Consider the following 9,348-nt stretch of genomic DNA (forward strand, 5'->3'; position numbering starts at 1 on the left):
GGCTAATGAACTTGATTTGCACCTGTATCAACTTCCAGCTGCTCAACTAGGTCCCATCAAAAAGCTAGTTAAACTGATTGCACCTGTATCAACTGATTTCTGCTTAACTAGGCCAACTCTCTGTGTCTCTCCATTCTACAAGGATATAAGGCACATTCCATCCAACTTTCTATCCATTCATCCTCTTCAAACCATTCACTCATCCACCCATTAAACTATCCATCAACATCCATTAAACAATCTGCCTATCAACATCCATTCAACTTTCTGTCTATCAACATCCATTACACTATCTATATTCAACTTTTAAACTATATACTCTGTCTCTGCTTTAAGCATACAATCTGGCTCTCTTAAGACTACTATTTCCTCTGCCCACAACTGTTTCAAAATAAATGTCCTCACTACAATAATTCACTATTAAATATTACTATTCACTATTAAATAATTTAACTATTTAAACTACTCAACTATTTAACTGTTCAGCCATTTCAACGGTCAGTTGTTATCAACTATGACTCCTGCCAACTGTTTCCAAATAAAAGTTTGTTTGGCATTTTATGTTAATATACAGTATGTTTATATTTTCATGCACTGGTAATTTCCTCGAAATTACATTTTCTAGTTAATCTTGTTGCTTCTGCATGTTTGCCATTTATATGGCAAAGAAAACACAGTAAGGTTCTTTTTTTCTTGCTTGCATTCACAGCTTTTCTGAACGATGGAATTTATTGCAAGTTTTTTTAACAGACAGTACTGACAAAAACAAATATCCAATCACCTGATCATTACCCTTTCCTTCATCCTAACCCTCTGGAATTTGATTTATCACACCCTTATGCACTATTGTCATATTTATGGAAATGCAATAAATGTGGAGGAGTTAATAGATTTAATGATGTTGATGGCAACACAGTATGACAGCAGTGAGGGAGTGTGCTGCAGGTCCAACTCCTGACTCCACCCCTCAGCACTCCCTACCTACATGAGACTAGCTTTTATTGGCCCGCTCCCAGAGCTGCAATAACACACTGCTCATATTTCTTTCATTACAGTATAAATAATGTCGTCACCTTAATTGAAAAGAGATGGCTGGATGAAAATGGGCCGCCACTTTTTATGCAAAAACTACATCTTCATTCTCAAGTCAAGCATGATCAGAGATCCATTTTTCAAAACGTCCTGGATTTAGTCATCAAACGTAAACAACCTTACAATCCTACGTGCAAAATAAACTGCTGGATAACAGGTGGTATGATTTCCAAATGCATTACAAAACATTAAACTGAATCCAAATGATGATGAGTTGAATGTTTTACCCTTTGTGTTTGTGCACCAACAATATAGCTGAGCCATCTAATGTGTCTGACCCTCCTAATTGAAGTGTTCTCAGAAGGAACTTGTTGCTGGTGGTAACTGAGAGAGCATAATTACCCACATTTCCCCAGAGGGGTGCTGGGAGATGGGGAGACCATGGGGCAAGCTGAGGCACCCCCACCCTATGTACCAATCCACATAAATAGTGGGGGCTGGGAGTTGGGTAGTGTTGGCAGGCACTGGCACACAACGAGCACGGGCTGTAACTAAAGCAATAAATTACGCTGGATCTCCCCGCAGTCACGGCGGGACCCTAGATGCCTTGTTTTGCTGCTGTGTTTACGTGGTTGACAGCTGATAGGTGAGACCTGCAGCTACACTGAAAGTGTTGGGCCACACAGCCAGGATCTCTGGCCTGAGGAGGATGCACAAGGATTCATGGTGCCAGAGCGTTAACAATGCCTTTTTTCCCATTTGCTGGTTTTTGGTTGGCATTTAAGGTTGTCTGTAATCTGTAATCATTAGGGACAAATGTAGGCAAATGTAGTGCAATATTGCCTGTTAAAAAGCTATGCTTTCCAAAACTAAGGAGGGTGCACAATCTAATGCAATCCACCCCATCAGCCAGGAGACAGAGGCAATGTGGAACGCATTATAGAATAGCAGTGTAGCAGTGGTTTGTCTAGCAAAAGAATGTCTGTAATTTTGCCAAAAACACACAAATAAAATATCCCTGGTCTGGGCATAAACAAGTGTCTGTAAATAGCGTGTCTGCAGGCAGGTGATACAAGGTGAAGGCAGTGGGCATAGAAACAGCAAATTAATTGGTCATTATTATGAGGTTCTGGCTTTGGTTGAGGCTTAGCATCCCCCAGGTGAAGAGTGTGCATCCAAGAGTCATGTACTAGCTTTTTGGAACTCCACCTGTCACGCCTGGCATAATGTCCTGTAGGTCTGTGCCAGCCTATAGCACAGAGGCGGCAGATCCTACAGACCACATTGAGGCTGCGCTCAACAGTTCTGAGTTTACTATGCTGTTGACTATGTTGTTGCCCTTATCACAATGAGTTTGTGAGGCTGTTATATTTAGCAGGTTCAACACAACTGAATATAAAATGATATATGAAAGGTATTAGTGTTTCACTGAAGATTAAATCTGAGGATGTGGCTGTACTTTCTGTAAAGTGGAAAAGCTGAGCCCTGAAGGAAATGCTCTGTATGTGGGGAATGGGAGAGGTCTCTGAACAAAGGTGGGACACTACACCATGGGTGGCACCCATCTGATAATCTGCTGTGTCAACCTACTGAACCTTCTCAAGTTCAAACACACAGTTGACACTTGAGTCGTTCTGGCATTATAAGCAGTTTGACACTTATTTCTTCTGGGTGTGCATCCTTCCTTTCCATGGCCATCATGTGCATCACACCATGAGCTATTCATGGCCACGCATCAATCATAGCCAGCAAAGACGTTTTTGCTCCTTGACCGGCAGCTGCAAAAAATGACTGCAGTGTTTCCAGCTTTCTTCACATAGTCACAGGGTGCAACTTCAAAGCGACAGGAGGTTAAACTGATCTGAGCTGAAGATGGACTGCTTAAAGGCAGGCAGGTGACTGATCCACACAAGAGCTCCTAATGATGGGGTGACTCACCCTCCAACACAATGGAAATTACTCTGAGGTGGGCTCATTAACTCACTGTGCACAGAAGAGCCGAGACAGACACCTTTTGTTATAGTACAAACATATATACATTAAGAAATGAATATGTAACATGAGTTCCTAAGTATTGCATTTGTTAAGTGACTAGAATAAGTAAGCAAATGAATACAGTGAGTGAGTGATAACATTTTTGTTTATTTAGATGTAGCAGTTGGACAGAATCACATAATCCATGTGTTCCTGATGTCCATGTAAATCCATGTTAAAGATATACAATCAAAATACTATGTAGCCTTGGCATGTGATATCTGTACAAAATGTATGTACAAGTATGTATATTTTGCCATGTTAAAGGGAAATAAAATAAAACTATAGGCAGCATATGTTTCTGCCATTTCTTTTTGCTTTTTAAATCAAATTTATGTTGTGGACCAAAGTCTTGTCTTGTGCAAATGTGCAATGCTGTGCATGAACGTGTGCATGCGATTTCTACTGTAACTATGATAAACAACTGCACTGTTGCTGTGAATCTCTATAAGACAGTGAGCCACTGTAATTATTGTTTCTGAGTAAATTTCTCATGGAGTCTCTTTGACAGATAATTGCCACAGATGCAAGAAACAACAGGCTCACCGGAGTTACTGGCTCAGTATGGCTTCAGCCATATATTCAAAATGTTCTCATTTACTCCGATTCAAAGCTTAAAGTACTTTGTGAGTTGATGTGAATGCAGGTACTTTGCTAAAGCATGAAACACCTCCATTTATTAGAATATTTTTTGTTTAGCGATCCATAAAAAGTGAACATGTCTGTTTCAATTTCATACGGGTCCCACAGATACCTTAACCCTCTTTGGATAATAGAGGCTGGCACACCCGCATAAGCACTGTTTTGCTCTTCGGAAGAAAGCCTGTGCAGTAAGCAGAATTCAGTAAGCAAGATAAAAAGCCCATTGTATGTCATCACTTCATCCTCAGCAATGATTCCAAAGAATGAACAAAGAACAGATATTTATCTGGCTGCTTTGACCAAAACTATATAAATTATGGGTTGGAGGCTCAAATCAGTCAGTAAACTTACAGTAAACAAAACAAAATGTATGCGGGATAGTTATTTTTTTATCCCTATCACTTCTCAGTGTAATTGATGTGAAAATCATTGAGGCGTTGTATGTGGGCTGATATCCGACAGAGACGGGTCATGTCCCCATGCACGTCCGCCTCAGGTTTGATCCTGTTAATTGCAGCCCGGCTCCCCGCGCAGAAACCTGGCTTCTGAACTGAAATGAGCTTTAATTGTGCGAATCCTTGTGGAGAGCGACCACAACCGGTCCTGCTGAAAGAGTTTGTCTACTGGAGACCCTTTGGCGCTACGAGTCGGCAAGAAAAAAGGGAGAGAGGAAGGGAGAGACAGAGACAAAAAAGTGAACTTTTGAAAAAAACAAGACTTCTTTTTTACAGGAAGTGAAGCGACTGCCAAATGACTGTGCCCCTGAGCCTCTCTCTCATTATCAGACTAAACGAACACACACGCCCAAGCACTTTCATCAGATTCCAACAGCAGCTCTTTACACTGCAGACCCGGCTCTCTGAGGCTGGAATGCGCCACGGTATGTTTGAAGAGCAGACTTACTTCTGACACCTCTGCCTGCACAGACCCTGTTGGGACTTGCCTCTTTTGAAAGTCAACCGCAGACTCCCAGCCTCAGGTTATTAATCTTATAACGACCACATAATCTAAGATAAATACACAGAGTATCATTATCCTTATCATTAACAAGACTGAAATATCTATTCCTTGGGGAGGGATTAAGGAAAAGATATTATTACCCCTGCTGTAATCAGGGGGATTCACTGTCCAATTGGATTAGGAGGAAGGAAATTTATGTCCACTCTGTCCTCTGCCACAGTTAGTTTGGTTAATTGTATGATGTCCTTTGACCATAACCATGATGATCTCTTACCTAAGTTATTAGGTGATGACAGGTAACCCCTTGGGTTGTGAAGTGAGGAACTAACCTTAATCATCCCAAAGAAAGCTCAATGGAAAACTGATATAGAACATGTGGCAGACACCATAACACACCAAGACAAACAAGCAATTACTGTTAAATAAAAAAGCCCATTAATGTCACTATTAAGCCTGATTGAAGACATCATGGAAATTCCCGGTCCATGAGGCCAGTCAAAGCAAAAGTCATTTCCACCAAAACGGAAGGAAAAGGGCATGAGAAAACAACGCTCTTCACATCTTGCTGTAAGCAGTGTTTGCATCCTCTGTGTTGACAGCACTCAAGAGTGGGAGTGCTTTTGTCTGTCTCACACTTTGGGATGAGTCTGAGAACATCTCCTGAGTGCTGACACTGAGTGGCAGTTCCAGCCTGATTAAATCAAGCCGTGATGGCAAAGAAAGACTGATTGAGCCTCTTCGTCCCCATATCTCTAACTGACTGGAAGCAGATGTTCTTTGTCATCAACAGGATTGGACGGAAATGAGTCTTAATTCCCTAAAGTTTAGCGTTCAAAACTTATATTTATTCCCTTTTATGCTAATTACTTTCTGCCTGATTTGGACACTGCTTTTCAAAATGCACTGATCAGAGCAGAAATCAGGAGGGCAAAAAAAAAAAAAAAAAGTCCAGTATTTCATTTCTAATGACAATTAAACAAACAGCATAATTAAGTGAGGTTCTTGTAATCTTGGCAGCCCTATGTTCCCACTGGAGAAAATGTCTGTTTTCCATTGACTGTCTCCTCCTTTCAAGATAAATCAATCATGACTTTAACCTCAAGGACAAACCAGAGGCAGGATTACCGGGGCATCTCGCTTGTGTGGATGAATAGCGAGGAACCATTCTGCCTCCTGGACAGGGAATCCCTAGGCGCAATGCAATCAAATAATAAAAAAAAGTACCAAAAAAGTTTACCACATTAAATGTCAGTGTATTGTGTTTACCAGCAAAGTGTCATCAGTTTATAATCATTAATTGTATTTCATTTAGACCTTGTGGACCCACTGCTCCAAAATGGAATTTAGCCTAATTTACTAGAAGTGAGGTGGAAAACAAGTATGCTAATTCAGTCACAGGCTGAACTAACTGGCAGAGAAAAACAAACAGCCAACTTTTAACACATATTGCCATCAAGGAAATGCCATAACAACTCACTTTTTTGATGATTTATCAGCAGTACACTTAATTGACGAACTTCCACATTTTGGTGCCAGAGGGAACATGACTGGTAGACAGAAGGCCCTTGGTTTTCCATACCACCTCATTGTAAGATGAGTTGTCACATTGTATCAATTTATCATTTATATATAATTAAAAATATTAAATATTGTTGCTTTCACACTATAATAAAAATGAAAACATGAAAAAAATAAATTATCCCTAAATAACTTCCATGGATATAGGCACATTTAAATGGACATTATTCATTAAGGCTAAAAATCTGAAAAGACTCTGAGAATGTCTGGGAATGTATGCCCTTAATGCTCTTTCCCTTGGGGCCTCAAATGAAGTTGATTGCAGTGTCAAAATGAGCCGAATTACTTAACTGCGAGGCCCACCACGTCAAGATATAATCTGTGAATGCACATGCATGTGAAAGCTTTGGATCAACATGTGTGTCTCCTGTCTTTACATGTGAGCAAATGTGGCCTTGTCACATATGGTTTGTCAAATGTTGTACAGTGTGCGTTTCATATTTTATGATTTCAAATGCATGTGTGTTACATCCTAAACCATATTGCCTATGTATAATGTAATATTATATGAGGTGTTTATGTAATAAAGTGACACCACTCCAAAATCAGCACCTCACAACCACTGGTATTCTACAGATAATACATAGCCTTTAAATAAATACAAAATAATATTGAATAGAATAACTCTGGTTTTGGCATACTGATCATGATTGGTCCACATTAAAGTATCACAATGAAGACATGGCCAGTTACAGAACAAAATCACTACAGTATATCTTACTTTCATGTGTTCACTGAATTAAGAGAGCTAATCTACAACTGAACCAAAACAAACTGTCTAATAGCTATCTGTTGATTGAGAAGAAGTAAATGTTTATGTTTATGTTAACATCAAAGAGTGGAGTGGGCACTTAAGAAAGCTAATTATTTAATATGTAGAAAAAAACTTTAACAAACACAGTTCTTTATGTTTGAGATGCTTTGCTGTGGGTCTATGGTCTGTCTCTGCTCCTTTGGTTTACTGTGGGGCCAAATCTCTCTTCATCTTTTGATTGCTTTAATTACAGAGTCTCTGTCAGCTTTGTTCTCAGAGCGCCATAAAAACAAATGTAAAGTGCACATGAAAAGAAGACATGGAGCCTCTCCCACCTTGAACTACTGCTTGTGTCAATACAGTCTTTGATTCCCTTCTTCAGACAGCAGCATTAAGCACACGTCTGTCTTTCATCGGCTCCTTGTGGCTGATCTCACAGACTCCTGATAGCTTGTTCAGCCCTAAACTCCTGCATGGGTGTTTACTTTGTACCTTAGTCTCCAGCAGCAATGCTAATGCATGGACAGAATGGAGGAGACACAATGTCTGAAGGAAGTTACGTGGGATGCTTCTGTCTGTCTGGCACTGCGAGGCCTCTACAGACATAGACTAGGCCTATGATATCTGTTATGCATCCCACATTTTTGATAATCTTTTAGTCCTGATTCAACACAATCACTCTTCAATCATTCATAAAAGTATGCTTGTTAGGGATGTTATTCTAGGTACCTGAGAGACCCATTTCCTTCCTAATTAAATTAAATTCTGATAAAACATGCATCAAAGTTTAGGCTGGAGATGCTTTCTGTCTGATTTTAACATAGTGAGACCATGACGCCAGCTACATCCTAACTTTTAACATCCACTAGGTCTTCAAGTGATTTCATGACTGAGAGTCTACCTAATGCATCGATGAAAGGCCATTCACTCTTATCTTTTGATACGGACACATTCTGATACTAAATCATAGCTTTATATAGGGCAGCCTAAAATGTTCCTGCACGGGAGCTTCGAGCTCGCTGAGGTGGAAAGAAAGGATTTATTTCCACCCTCAGCAGTAGTAGTTCAAAGCCAGAGGAGACATCAGAAGACCGGCAAGAACGTGCATGTTTTGGCTCCACTGTCTCCAAGCAGGACTTTCCCCCAGGTCCTCGCTCAATGAGACGCACAGGCGGCACCAGAAAAATACTTACGCGTTGGATTCAGACGAAAGCCACACATTACGCCTGCTCTCATCAACAACTGATAGTTACGGAAATGCAACTGCGATTTGAATTAAGGTGCGTGGATTAGATGAGGGGGCATGGCCAGAATTTCAACAGCACCATCCCCGAACCCTACTGTTTACGAGGAGCATGCAGTTAGCGGTGGTGCAATCAGCGGTACCCTTCATAGCCAGGGATGAACACTGAACGCAAGCCGTAGAAACCTGGAAGCAAAGCGCACTGACTAGTTTTGATCACTTAAATCTTCACCAGTCAATACAACGACTGAGATATCAATAATAAAAAAAAGCTCACTTTGTTTAATCAACACAACCACTTCCCAAAAGCTCCGAAACCAACTCAACAATCCACGGCTGTCATGTTATTTTAAAGGAAAAGTATGAGTCCACACCTAAAATTCGACTACATTTCCAGCATTTTGTTTTGTCGTGTTTGTTGAAAGCTAACCATGAGCAGATACGTCTACATCATATAGAATTACGTCTAAGTAAGTGTGTCTGCCACTTAAATGATCTAGGAATTTCCCTGTCTTGAAACAATCCCATAGCATTCCAGAAAAATGCGCTGTGCCGCCTTACCTGCAGGCAGGAGTTGCATACAGTAGAGATCTCCAGAGGACAGAAGGCGATTTGTGTTTGTATTCTTCACAACGACTCTTCAAATGGCACAACGATGTATATAAATTTAAATTCGGACAGTTACAACCATTTAACGAATATTGTGTTAACTGCGTAATCCTCTCCCAAAGTCACTGACTCCTTTTTGGTGAAGTGCATGGTTACTGAAAGTGAGGCTCCTCCTCGATAAAAAGTCGAGGATGTTCTCCGCCCAAAACGTGGACAAAATTAACCTGACTCAGGTGCACAAAACAGCACTACTGAATTGCACCACTAGTGAAGCCCGCCACCTAATGGCTATCACGGAAGATGTGTTTGCACTCGAATTTACCCTCGCCAATGTGCAATGTGCAAGAGGTTGCACATCGTTTTATACAGCCACATTTTCACCTACCAGATTGACTATCAGATCTTAAAAACAGTTCCTGTTTGGGTGTCAGCTTTTTGTACTTGGCTTTTTTCAGCAAATACCTACATCCTTTCATCATAGTTCATTATCCTCTCA

At 40.5% G+C, this 9,348-nt stretch overlaps 1 protein-coding gene across 1 annotated transcript in view; it reads right to left on the reverse strand.

Annotated features, from left to right (window-relative positions):
• edar (ectodysplasin A receptor) overlaps positions 1 to 9,103 on the reverse strand; it is a 28,393-nt gene extending 19,290 nt beyond the window's left edge. Inside the window, exon 1 of the mRNA XM_048239395.1 lies at positions 8,805 to 9,103. The gene's annotated coding sequence lies outside the window, so the exon portion shown is untranslated. The remainder of the gene's footprint in view (positions 1 to 8,804) is intronic.
• Positions 9,104 to 9,348: the final 245 nt, after the last annotated feature.

The sequence above is a fragment of the Alosa alosa genome, chromosome 3 (genome assembly GCF_017589495.1).
Source record: "Alosa alosa isolate M-15738 ecotype Scorff River chromosome 3, AALO_Geno_1.1, whole genome shotgun sequence".
Taxonomy (NCBI): domain Eukaryota; kingdom Metazoa; phylum Chordata; class Actinopteri; order Clupeiformes; family Clupeidae; genus Alosa; species Alosa alosa.